Here is a 13,723-nt window from a genome sequence, read left to right as displayed (position 1 = left end):
GCTGATTGGGTGTCAGGGAAAGGGAGAATTGAAGCTGGCTTTGAGATTGTGAACTTTAGACTGGAACATAGCATAGATAGGATAGTTAGGAAGAAGGGAGATTTGGGGAGGAAAGCTGAGTTTGATTCTGGGCATGCTGAGTTTCAGACCCGTCATTAAATGCACTTATTATGCCTTTTATGTGTGAGGCACTATCTTTAGGCATTGGGGATGAAAAGACCAAAATGAAATAGTCTCTGCCCTCAGGGAGCTTACAATCTATCAGGATGCCTCTGGGACATTAAGTGTTCATATAGGCAGTTGGTGATGTAGGACTGGGGCTTGAGGTCTGGCTCTAGGAATCTGCTCAGAGGTGATAACTGACCCCATGGGAGCTGATGAATTCATCAAGAGAAGGCATGGAGAGAAAGGAGAGAAGAGGGCCCAGGATGGAGCCCAGGGATGATATCATAGTCTAATCTTGCTCTTTGGGCCATCTTGCTCATTGTCTAGGCAAGCCACACCTGTTATTTCACTACTCCTCTAGTTTAGCAGCCTCTAGGCTTAATCATTTTTCATTTTATGGCTGTTGACTGAACCACCCTGTTTTTACTGAAGCTTCCCCAGGGCATCAAGCATTGTCTCAGCCTTGCCCACCATAATCATCTTTTTTTTTTTTTTTTTGCCAGTCTAGTCTTTCCTCTGGAATGTTGTGATTTCTTTGTCTGTATTTGCTTTCATTTCACCCAATTATTTTCTTTTTATTGAGCTAGAAATAGATTTACAGACAGCTCTTAAGCCTGTAGATTATCTGTACCCTTTGCTTTTCACCCTGCTAAGTCTACTCACCTTGGGGCCCCTGTGACGGCTTTCTGTAGCTCTCCTCAGGGAGGTAGTAAAGTGTGGAAGAAAACTCACAAGATTTGGCCTCAAAAGCCGTGTGGCCTTATGAAAGTCTTGTAAACTCTCCAAGGATCAGCTTCATCTCTAAAACAAGGATAATGATGCTTCCATCTCAGTCAATTGTTATGGGGATCATGGGAGCTAATGTCTGGAAGGTGTCTTATAAATTGTAAAGCAATAGAGGTGTATTAGAATAGAAGCCAAGGCAGGCAAGGACCGAGTTGGTCAGCAGCATCTCAATGTTGATCTGGCAAGTGGCAGCTTGGGTGACAGAATTCTACCTTCACATTATTTGTGGATGTCAGATATTTGTGTTCTCCATGAAGAAAGATGTCTTTAGTAAAACTGAAGCAGATGAAGGCTGGACCCTCCCCTTGTCCTCCTGCCATCCCCTCCCTTATAGCTTCCTGTTCTCTTCAAAACTGGATTTAAGGAGGGATTTACTATCAGTGGGTCATATTTAGTGTGAATTTAATTAAGGTCTTACATCTTCCAGGTATGTTTACACTGTAAGCTTTAAGTGTGGAACAAAGGCTTTCATTAACAGAATTTCAGGCTTAGCTGCCATACCCTCTGAAGGCTGTTTAGAATTGGCCAGGCTATCATAGGTGTATTTCTTGGACTCCGTTCACACACTTAAACCAAAACATAATCATAACTGCATAGGATCAAAAAAGGATTTAGAATCAAAAGGGACCTTAGCTGGATATCTTTTAGTCCAATCCCCTCCTTTAAAAAAATCTTGGAAATGGAAGGCCCAGAGAAGCTCTAGAACTTAAATCACTTTGGTAATCGTCACAATCTGAAGGGCAGCTAGGTGGTTCAGTGGATATAGTGCCAAAAGACTCCTCTTCCTGACTTAAAATCTGGTCAAGCACTAATTAGCTGTGTGGTCCTGGACAAGTCACTTAACCCATTTGCCTCAGTTTCCTCATCTGTAAAATGAGCTGGAGAAGGAAATGGCAGATTGCAGTGGTCTAGAATTGAGCCTGCAATATCTCCAAGGTACATCTATACAGATTTCATTTTATTTTTTGACTTTTGGAGGACAATTGGGGTTAAGTAACTTGCCCAAGGTTACACAGCTAGTTTTTTTGTGTGGGTATTAAGTGTCTGAGGCTGGAACTGAACTCGGGTCCTCTTGATTCCGGAGCATCTATACAGATTTTAGCTGTGTGTTACTGATGACCAAAATGAGACTCCAAGAACTTTGCTGATTTGTTTGTGATGACCTGGCTGTGACTTGAGCCAACTCATCCTTTGAAATACAAGGCCCATGCTTTGTCCACTACTCCATGATGTATATCATTTACTTTATCATGGAATAGGACAGACTTACAGAAAGCATCTGGATGCTGTTTGACCAACCCCCGTTTTGAGGTGGTAGTGGAGGGTTTTAATGCCTGTGCCCTTTTTAGTCTGGAGAAGGGAAGGTGTAGAAGGGTCTTGGGCAAATTCAAAAACTGCAGAGGCCTCCAGTTTCTGCCCTGTGTGTAAGTGATAAGAGTCAGCATTTCACTAGGACATTATGCTGCTAATGAGTAGTTTCTTTTCTGATTCAGCTTAAAAAAACACTCTTAATGGGCAATAGTCTCCAGATAAAAAGAATAAAAGAGGATTTTAAAAAAAGATGGCATAGGTGAATGATCATAGGGGTATAATATAATATAATCTAAAGAGTATAATCTAAATCCATTCTGCATATTATTTTCAGGAATGAACTTTTTTTCCCATTCTGCCCAAGTCAAAGCCATTAAATGAATTTCAATTCAATATGTGTGATAACCCTCTGGTTAATATTCCTCCTTTTTGGATTGTAATCTCTTTGAGAGCCAGGTTTCTGCTTTTTAAAAAAAATCTTTGTATCCACTATGCCTAAGTCAATGACTTGCAGATAAGTGCCTGCACTTAATAAATGGCAAATGAAATTGAACCAATCTTTTTCAGTTTCCTGAGGGATGTATATAGTGGCCACCAAGTTGAGAAAAGAAAAATATGTATAATCCAAAGGTCCACCATGGGGATCCCTTAATTATAGATTCACTGAGCTTCTGCCACTCTGTGGTAAGAGAGGTTTCTAACTTAGAATAGGAGTGGTTAACCTCTGGTTCATGACTTCTTAAGGCTCTTACCAAGAGATGACAATCCCATTTATGTTCATAGTGGTGAAACTTCAAGGAACTAAAAACCTTGAGTAATGCCCAAAGGCTGGAGGTTATATGGGTGATGCCTGGAGAACTGCTGAACTGTAAGCTCTTGGGAGCAGAAGCCTGTGATTGTATGCATGTCCCCATTGCCTGCACAGAGGAAGCACTGAAAAAATGCTTCTTGAGTTATTGAATTAAATCAGAATACAGTAACAAAAGGATATGGGAGTATCTAAGAGTCATTCAGAAATAAACAATACTGTACCCTCCAAAATGGCTTTGGTTATTAAAACCATATCCTGGAAATAAACTTCCTATTGGCAAGGCCTGTTCTTTGTTTGACACATTTCATTTGTTTTCCTGTGCCAAGTACATTTGTGCAACCTTACAAATTAGAATTAAAAGCAGATTTTTGGTAGAAACTGGGCAGAGCAATATTTTACTTTGCCCAGACATATGTGAAAGCAAGTTTCTGTTAGAACAGAAAGAATAGATTGCACTAAAGAACTTTAGTTCCTCAAGACAATGCTTAAATACCAAGAAATTGGAATTTAATGGATAACTTTTTTTAAACCAGACTTGTGATTTCACTGGAATAGGGCGTTGCCAGTAAGGAAACCCCTTTTACCAATATAGATCAGCGCTTTTCAAGTGGCCCGAGGTATTTCAAGGTTAGATGACTTATCCAGAGTCACACAGTCAGTTTGTGTTTGAACCTGTCCTTGAATTGAAGACCAATTCTATCTCCACTGTGTATGAAATGCTTCAACTCTACTGAGTGATTATTTACTTGTTTTGTTATGATCCTTGACCCCACTGCAACAGGATGCAGAGAATGGTGGGTATATTTTTTTTTTCTCCAAGGAGGCAAATTTAATTTTGAAGGCTATGTGTTTTGATTTGCTCCAATTGATATACTTTTTACCTGAACTCACCTCCTTTTTTACTTTAGCTACATATTGCCAGGCCCTTGAACAGAAAAGTTAGACTGAAGAAAAGCAGTGCCTTTCTAACTGGGGGGGTGGGGAGATTTCCACTTTGAAATTTTAGGCCAGTGGTCCACTTCCTTGTATAGCCTTTATTTGCTATATCTCTTTTAAGTGTGAAATCTATATACCAGGTTAATCAATTTTCCCAGTCTCTTCTGTACTCTGTAATTCTGGATGATATTTGGGTACCAGATGGCAATGATATAGAAAATCATAGCCCCTCTATGACTAAGGCATAATCTTTGAGAATTTGTGTGTGTGTGTGTGTATGTGTATGTATGTATGTATGTATGTATGAAACCAATTGGACCAATCCATTGACAAGCTAGGCTAATCCTCTCAAAATAGAAATGCTGTCCATCACTGGGCCACTTCTCAGAGTGGCTTGGTAGGACCTACAGGACCTGCTGGTCTAGCTCTCTAGGACCCAGGGTCATTTTCACCCTATGATGAGAGATTGGAAAAGGACTTAAGTTTTTTCCAATCTGGAGGAAAAATATTTATCTAATTGCTCTATGTGTTGATCAGTCAACATTTATTAATACATTGTGCTAGGTCCTGGGGATACAAAGACAAAAGTTAAATAGTTCCTGCCCTCAAGGATCAGGTTCTTAATAAATACATGTTTATTGATTTTGATTTGGGCAGTTCCTGCACAAGAGTATCTGATGCTTAATCAGAGAAGAGACAAATGAGATATGGTGCAATGGAACTGGATGGAAAACCATTTATTGAACACGTACTATGTGCCAAGCACCATTGCTAAGCAGGAGAGCCCTTGTTGTAAGAACACATGTTCTAGGTTTCCGCTTGAGGGCAGATCATCTCTGACCTTTTGGAAAGCAGTTAGTGGGACTAAGGGTTGAAGTAGAATGAGGACTCTGGCTTACCTCAGAGAGAAATAAGGACTGGGTGTGTTGGTCAGCATTCAGAGCCTTAATTATGTGCCTTATGAGGCAGTAAGGGCTATGGTACAGGAGGAGAAAGGCTTCCTGAGGCCTGGTCCTGCTGGCCACAGGTGTCCAGATTGGTTCACAGGTGCCTACAGGTACTTGGTCAGGTAGAGGAGATGGTGTCTGACTCCCCACAGTGGCAGCTGATGCTGGACTCTGATAGGTGGGCAGCCTATGACAGGGAGGGGAAGGAGAAAGTGGAAAGTGCTTGGTGAATCCTGGGTTCTAGTCCTGGCTCTTTTACTGACTAGCCATTTGATCTCGGACAAATTTAATCTCTTTGGCTCATACTTGTCTCATCTATCAAATGAAGTGGTTTGACTAAATAATTCATCAGATCACTTCTAGCTCTGAAATGTTATGAGGTACAACTTCGAAAAAAATTCTTCCCTGGGCTTCCTGAATTTTCATAAAATATCAGAGGATAAAATAGGCAATGGAAATTAAAGAAATATAACGGTGAACCATTTACTTTTCTATCTTCCTCAGTGTTTCTTTTTGTGGGTGGTTTTGTGGGCTTCATTTCAGTCATTCACAGAACTATTCTAATAGTTCATGTTTAATTCAGAATGTAACAATAATTCAGAAAAAAATTAATAGATAAACCGGTATCTTAAATACCCGAGGAATTTGTAGAAATGTCGCTATTTAATTTCTCCACCAGACAATAAAAATACATTCCTTAAAAACCCCAAAGCATTATGGGACATACAGACTGAAACAGTAGTTGGGTTGAGTGGCTGGTTTTGGAACACCTTCTGCATTCTTTTCCCAATTGGCAATAATTCTTAATGGGCCAGATCTCACAAGGTTCAACTTCTCCCTGGGTAAAAATTAAAGATTTGTGAAGGAGCATTTACTTTGGGAGCCCACCTTTTAGTGATCTGAAGGAGTAATTTAATTAAAATCACCCTGTTGACCTGATAGTATACCTCCCAAAGTGCTTCCTTTACCATCAGGGAGTGCAGTACCCACCATGCATTCATGGCATCTGGACCAAAACTCATTCTGCATTTAGTGTGCAGTTTCCACAACCACTCCCAAGCTGGGGCTATGCCATCAGGTTCTAGACCTGAATTTAAAATCTTCAGAAGATTCTATGCAGATAACCATTTATTTGGCTTCTTGTCTATGTAGCAAAAACAAGGTATCCAGCCGGTCAGGTTATTTTTGCTGGTTAATGTTCTCTAGAGAGGTAAGGCCAGATAGATTCCCTTTGCTTTTTAAAAAAATAAGTAGATGCCATCTGTCTTTCAGCATTGTGAGTCATTTGGGTCACTTCTACCTTAATCATTTCCTCCTTGCTGCTCATTTGACATTCTCAACAATGGATATCTTCATCTTCTCTTTGTATAGAGTTTTCTTATTTCCAGTGTCCATAGGGAGGGAGATTGGGAGCTGGAGTGGGGGTTGGGGAAACAGGCTATAGACCACAGTCACGTGTTCTCACATGCTCATGCATACATGCATATATGTCTACTGACTTACTGACAACAGGGGTGACTGGCCACACTTTCTTTTAAGGATTAAAAAAAAAAACTTTGTGGAGGCACTCATTTGATTTGATAAAGGAAAACTTGGTTTTGACCTCTAAAATTAAAAGAAAAATTCTGTTTTCCAACTTTAAAAAAAGTGCATGTGTGCAGGAAATGCTTCCAATGTAATTGATATTCCCCTTGTTAAAACTGTGTTGTTACTGGATGGATTCCAGCATGTGTTCTTTTCTTTATTTTTAAGAAAGTATTCCACTTTCTGCCAGAATATACACAAATATAATCCACTCAAACTCAGAATAAGGACTTAAAAACAGCCTTAACTGCAGTTTTTAATTTTATATAGTGTAAGATGTACAGTTGCCTTTCCTTGAAAATTATGGCTTGCCTGAGGATTAAAATAAAAGCTAAAAATTTGATCACATTTATAGAAATTAGAATCTGAGGTTAATTTTTTTTTGTTATTTAAGTAAAATAAACATGTATAAACAGCTTGGTTAATTAGAAAAAAAAATTTCATGATGTCGAGCATCAGCTCATGGAGGTAGGTGAATTATATCAATAGAATACTATTTTAGAGCTAATAGAGACTTTTGAGGTCATGCGGTAGAAGGAGGACCAGATTTGTAGTCAGAAGGCACAGATTCAGAACTGACACTGCCTCTTCCTACCCATGTAATCTTGGGCGCAGCCTCTCTGAGTCTTCATATTCTCCCCTCTAATATGAGGGAGTTGGGTTAAAGGATCTCTGAGGTCCCTTCCAAAGAGCTAAATCTGGTTTCTTTATGACCCTTTGTGATTTAGCCTGACTTCTTTTTATAGATTAGAGAATGAGGAGGGGATGCAATCAGTCAATGAATGATTTATCCAAAGTTCACCCAGCTAGGCCCAAGATCAGGGCACATCTTCTCACTCATTCATAGTTCATATGTTTCTACTGTACCCTATTTAAACTGATATACTTTTAAAGTAATAATCAGTTGAAGAGTGACTTAAAAATAGGAGGTAATTATTTTTTTCTCTTTGCTCCAATTCCTTAGAAAGTTATGTTTCAGTGCCAACCGACAAAATAGTCCTAAATCACTGGTTCTCAAACCTTTTTTTTTTTGTGTGTGTGTAATGGACCCTTCTAGCTTTTGAGTAAAGTTTTTACCATGGTTTGTTGACTCCTGACTAATTGAAGGAAATGCTGAATTTCGGTTAAGAGTTAGTGAAAATAAAGGTATAATTTTTTTTTTTAACCATCCAACTTCACAGACCTCTTTGGATCTTAGGTTAAAACCTCCTGCTCTGAATCACCGGTAGTTACAAAGTGCTTTCCCATTTCAATCATAAGGCAATCAGCACTACTACCACTATGAAGAGTAATGCAGCGGGACCTAATACAAAATGCCCTGGATTGGAGTTTTGGCAGTTGTTGTGGACTTTGTCTGTGTTCAAGGTATGACCATGGGCAAATTCTAGATTTCAATGTCCTCATCTCTAATATGATTTTGGATTTAGTAATCTCTAAGATCACTTCCATCTCTAAAGTTTATAATTCCATTAACAGGAGTGATTACTAAGATATACATGAAGATATTTTTAAAAAAAGATTAGTTTTTAAGTTTTACTGATGTTTTTTGTTTTTATACAAGTCATTTCCCAATGACATCGATAGTGACAATCAAAACCAGTGAAGCTGTTAGTTTTAGATGTTTTTGAAACAAAGTTATATCTTTTGACCATGTTTCAAATAATTAAGAACTTGCTTTCTGTGTTCTTTTGCATGTAAATTTATCAATGACAAGTCAAGTCAATAAGCATTTATTACATGTTTGACACGTGCTCTGTTCTGAGAATACAAATACAAGCAGAAAGAAAGACAGTCTCTGATCTCAAGAAGCTTATGGTCTCACAAGAGAAGACAGTGCATAAAAGTACCAAGTGGGTGGTCATAATAAAGGAGGTTGGGAGGGAAGCCTGGAGAGGAGCCATCCAACCAGAGGGGAAAGCTAAAGTGGCATTGGGTACTTCCAGAGGATGAATTCCAAGGCTGGAATGAGACTTCAGGGCATGGTAGAGGAAGTCTGGAAAGCAGCAGGTTTTATTTACTAGGAGTCCTTTTTTCCCTTCATCTGCAAAAATTTTGGCCATGTATCCAGTTTTAGAAACTCAGCCTTCAAAATTCCCAGTAACTGCTTCAGAAAATCCACCAGTCGATGTTAATTTGACTGTGAGTCTATAATTTTGGATTCGTCATTCTAGTTACCTTATTCAGACTTTTTAAATCCATGAACAGTCAGACTGCAGTACCACGAAGCTGGTTATGATGGAACATTTTGGCACTTGGACAGTAGTAAAAAGTTAGTCAAGACGCCGAGGACTTTCAAAGGATGGCAAGGTACTAATTAACTTTGGCGTACATTTTTCTAGTGAAGATGTTCAAACTAAAGACCAAACAAGGAACAGATCTAGTCTCAGGCAGGAAAGAACAATTAGAAAATTCATGAATCTAGAGTCTGGGAAAGATAATCATTGGTAGGTTCAGTGAAATTTTGCGTCTTGATTACAGATGTCAGTGGATCAATATTGACTGAACCTAAATTCCTTTTAGTTAATTCAAACACATTATCACTTACAAACTAATGATTTACCACGACAGTCAAAGTCCTCCATAATTGAGTTCCAGACTAGTTTTTTAGCCACTCTGCTCTGACAATGCTATTACCTTCTTTTCCTCATACCTGGACTACTCGGGGTGAGTCTCTCCCCACTCCAGTCCATCCTCCATTCAACTTTCACTCAGCCAACAAAGTTATTTTCCCAAAACACAGGTCCAACTCTGTTACTCCCTCACTCGTTAAAAGCTCCACTGGCTCCCTGTCCCCTCCAGGATTAGCTATCAGATCATTGTTCGGCATTCAAAGTCCTTCATAATCTAGCTGCCTCCTCCTCCCATGTCGATCTAGTTTCCTTACGATCTAGGTTCCTGTAGAACCCTTTTCTCCTTTTCATCCAGGGACACTGGGCTTCTTGATGTTCCTGGCACAAGACACACTCTTGGCTCTGAGCCTTCTCACTGGCTGTCTGCCACACCTGGAATGCTCTCTCTCCACACCCTCACTTTGGCTTCCTTCAAGTCCCAGCTAAAATCCCACCTTCTACAGAAGACTTTCCCAATCCCCCTTAATTCTAGTGCTTTCCTTCTGTTGATTATTTCCTCGTCATCCTGTACATAGCTTGTTCCTACGTATTTGCTTGCATGTTATCTCAATCTGAGTTCCATAAAGGCTGGGATTGTCTTTTGCCTTTGTATTCCCAGCAGTCCGCACAATACCTGGTACCTAATAGGTGCTTAATAAATGCTCGCTGATTGACCTATTTCATGCACTCCGTATTTGGCTAAACTAGTCTACTCAAGTTTCCCAAACTTTTCCTGTGTTTCCCCCCACACCCATTTCTACATTCCTGAAATGTTCTTTCCCCTTTCTTCTTTGATTCTGCCTATCAAAATGCTTCCCATTTTTTAAGATGAAGCTCAGGGACTGCCTCCTTCATGAAATTTTTCCTTTATCTTCCTTAGCTGGAAATAATTATTCTCTCACAGGGTATCTTAGAGCACCCTGTACTTTAATAGACACTTAACATTCTAATTTCTTTAATAATATTATTTCTATACTAGTAATAAAATAGCATAATAGTATAGACTTTTAACATTCTCAGAAACATTTTCCTTATAACCCTGAGAGAGATATTACATTTTTGGGGGTTTTTGAGTTTTTATTTTTTCCCCATTTTATAGAGGAGAGACAGGGGCTCCAGAAGATTAAAGCATTAGACTCTGCACACAGAAGCAATTAATAATTGCTAATTGAAGAAATGGTAAACTTTTTGAGGGCAGAAATCAAGTTTTCATCACTGTGTTCTCTGTAGACTTGAACAATGCTTTTTTCTAGTAGTTAAGTGATATCTATTGAACCAAATTGAAAATAATAGGCAAAAGGTCATTATAAACCTAATTTGTGTTTGCCCATGGGCAGTAACCTGTATAAGAACAAAAAACCACATCATCTCAGAATTGAAAGAGCTCTCAAGACCATCTAGTCCAACCCATACTTGGATAATAGTCACCTACCTACCAAGCATTGGCTTAAAAAAATGATGAAAGGGAACCTGGTACTTTTGTAGCAGTTGTAATTTGTTTCTTTGTCAGTTGTACCCACTGAACCTGGTTCTGCCCTTTTGGACTAAGCAAAACCAACTCTTTCCATTTTATTTGGTGGGTATAGCCCACCAAAGACTTTCTTCTGCCTCCCAGTTTTCTAGAGGCTAAATATGCTCTCTCATATGATATATGACATGGTGTCAAGGTCCATCGCCATCTCAATTATCTTTCTCTGGATCTCCTCCAACCTATCAATGTTCTTCCTAAAATATGACTCCCAGACACAGAAAAGAGATGAGTGTTTTATTTTCTCTGATATAGATGCTTAGCAACAAAAATAGCCAGAACTTCCCTTACTGACTTTGTCCTAGTATCTCATTATGGAAGGAAGACAAGACTTAGAAACATCAATTAAATCGCAATTGTTGTTCATTCGTTTTTTTCAATAGTGTTTCAGTTAGTGACTCCGTTTGGGGTTTTCTTGACAAAGAAACTGGAATAATCTGCTGTTTCCTGTTCTGGCTCATTTTACAGTTGAGGAAACTGAAACAAACAGGGTTAAGTGCCTTAAGAAGCGTTTGATAAGCATCCTACTATGTGCCGAGCACTGTGCTCACTTACTTTACAAACATCTCATTTGATCCTCACAACAACCCTGGGAGGTAGGTGCTATTATTATTATCATCATCCCTGTTTTTCAGTTGAGGAAACTGTTGAGGTAGACAGAGGCAGAGCCATTTGCCCAAGAATCACACAACTAGAAATGTCTGAGGTCAGATTTTAACTCAAGGTCTTCCTGACCCCTGGCCCAGTGCTCCATCTAGCAGTGTCTTGAGGAGGTGGTTTTTCCTTGGTTTTGATAGAGTGTAAGCCCTGGCAGTTTCTAACAAGCTTCAAGTGCTGGTCTACTAACAGACTATGTCTGTCATCAGATAACTAACTTAGCCAAGTTTTGAGATACTCATCACTTGAAGGCTGGCCACCAAGTGAAGAAATTTTTCTGGCCATAGCAATTCCTGAAGACTGTCTTCCAAGTCGCAGAGGGTTTATGGTCTTTACTGGGAGGTAAAATACCTGTACTTATAAAATCTCAGATCCCATAAAGTCTTGAATTACTAGCTAGAGCAGAATTCTTGGAGAGGTTTTTTTTTTTTCCCAAAGGGTTTTTTTTTTTCCCCTTAATAGCATGCATGCCTCCAGATGGCATTGGGCGTATTGTCAGTACTCTCTCAAAATGTGGTCACCACGTCATGAAATGTGGCCCTTTTTTCATTAAGCAGGCTTACAATTCATGCCATTGTTACTTGTGCTTTTTTTTTTTTTTTGCTCTGAAGTGGGAGAAGGATGAGGTTGTTCAGGGGCATGGGGGCATGGAGGCATTACATGTTGAGCGGGCACAGTGCATCTGAGTTTCTTCTCTCCTTTCCTGCTGCTTTTTCAGCCTTCTCACATCTTCTCTGGTAGAATTGTGTGGTTCTTGCTGTGATTCTGGCTGATCTAGGTGATGCTGTCCTGAAGACGGGTAGGGTAGCTTTGCAAAGAGAGAATCTGAAAGAATAGGAACCACAGAACTCTGGCTCAAGGACCAGATTTGGGATGTTTCTTTTGAAAGTAAATGAAAACCAGCCTCCCCATTTGATATTTGCCAAAACGTGGGGAGCTTTCTTAACCTCCCATCTTTCCCTGAAGATTTGGGCTTTTTGGAGATGAACAAGTCAAGGCTAGAAGGCATAGTTCAACAGCACCTAATTATAGACAGGAATGTATTTCTCACCTGTCCTTGCTGGTGGCCAAGCAGCAGGTGTCATTTTATCTTGCCGAAAATTTGACCCTTCCTGCCTCTGATCAGACTCTATTTTCTTCCCTTTATTGTTCTAGAAAACCCTTTGACTCAAATGTTAGAGGGATGTCAAATGTGGAAGGAGAGAGACCTTTCTGTTCCATTACTGGGGTGGGTAAAAATCTTTTGCTTCAGGAAATGCATTTTTTTGTGTGCTCCTTTACTCCAGGACTCCAGCTGCTATTGGTCCCTCACTCAGTGTCTGTAATTTTAAAAATGACCGCAGGACAAGTCTGTTACCAAAGAGGCATTTGGGAAACCCAGGAAGCATTTGGTGTGATGGGCAGTTTCCATTCAAGATGCCCACTGCTGAGCTACCATAGGGCAAGCATTGTGCCTGAGGATTCAAATGCTTTTGACAGACAAAACATGCATTGTGATGAGGCCGCCCCTGTCTCCAAATAGGTTTTATGATATAGTTAGAAGAAAAACAACCCTGGGGTATTGAAGGTGTTAACATAAGTCCAAATAAAATCCCAGCAGGAGACTTGGTAGTAAACTATAGTTCATTTCCACAGGTATTTATTTGTGGTGGGAAGAGGGAATGGGAGACTGAATTTTTGTGCTGCCTCTCACTTAATGTCTCTCCTTTAGCTTACTTCTCTCTAAAATGAAGGAGTAGACTAGATCTCTAAGGTTTTCTTTTTCTAGTTCTCAGATGCCATGATTTTTATTATGTTTGATTCTTAGGCATTATCAGAGGGTAAAGAAGTTTGGGAGTCTAACTGGAAAGATAAGACTTAGAAATGATAATTAAATAGCCATTCATTCATTTTTCAGTTATTTCTAACTCTTTGTAACCCCATTTGGGTTTTTCTTGGCAAAGATACTGGAGTGGTTTGTCATTTCCTTCTCCATCTTATTTTACAGATGAGGAAACTGAGGCAAACAGGGTCAAGTGACCTGCCCTGGGTCACACAGCTAGTAAGTGTCTGAGGCCAGATTTGAACTCAGGAATATGAGTTTTCCTGACTCCAGGTTTAGTCTTCTATCCACTGTGCTACCTAACTGCCTTAAATATCAGTACAAAATGATAAATGGTTGTTAAAAATGAGTACAGAGATAGGAAAAAGATATGAAATCGTAGGAAGGCAGATATCTGCAGCCTTCTTCCTGTGCCCCCCTTGAGCAATGGGAGTTTTTATTCCGGGATGGTGTTTATCTGGGTAGAATACTTGGTTTTAGGTAGTTGGAATAGCTTTGGGCTTTTAGCCCCCAGGCCTTCTTAATAGAGAAGAAGTGGACAAATGTCTTGTAAGGAAGCAGGTACTG

General features: G+C 39.6%; 1 protein-coding gene across 7 annotated transcripts in view; it reads left to right on the top strand.

The window, feature by feature from the left end:
* Positions 1–13,723, top strand: part of APBB2 (amyloid beta precursor protein binding family B member 2) — a 420,856-nt gene that overhangs the window by 51,095 nt on the left and 356,038 nt on the right. Inside the window, exon 2 of one of the 7 annotated variants that reach the window (XM_069105114.1) lies at positions 11,146–11,273. The exons of the other annotated variants lie outside the window; for them this stretch is intronic. The gene's annotated coding sequence lies outside the window, so the exon portion shown is untranslated. The remainder of the gene's footprint in view (positions 1–11,145; positions 11,274–13,723) is intronic. 7 annotated transcript variants of the gene reach the window in all.

This window comes from Petaurus breviceps, unplaced genomic scaffold (assembly GCF_028583685.1).
Source record: "Petaurus breviceps papuanus isolate PSGF00001 unplaced genomic scaffold, PetGlider_PUasm1.0 76, whole genome shotgun sequence".
NCBI classification, from domain to species: Eukaryota; Metazoa; Chordata; class Mammalia; order Diprotodontia; family Petauridae; genus Petaurus; species Petaurus breviceps.
This window is presented reverse-complemented; position numbering and strand designations above follow the sequence as displayed.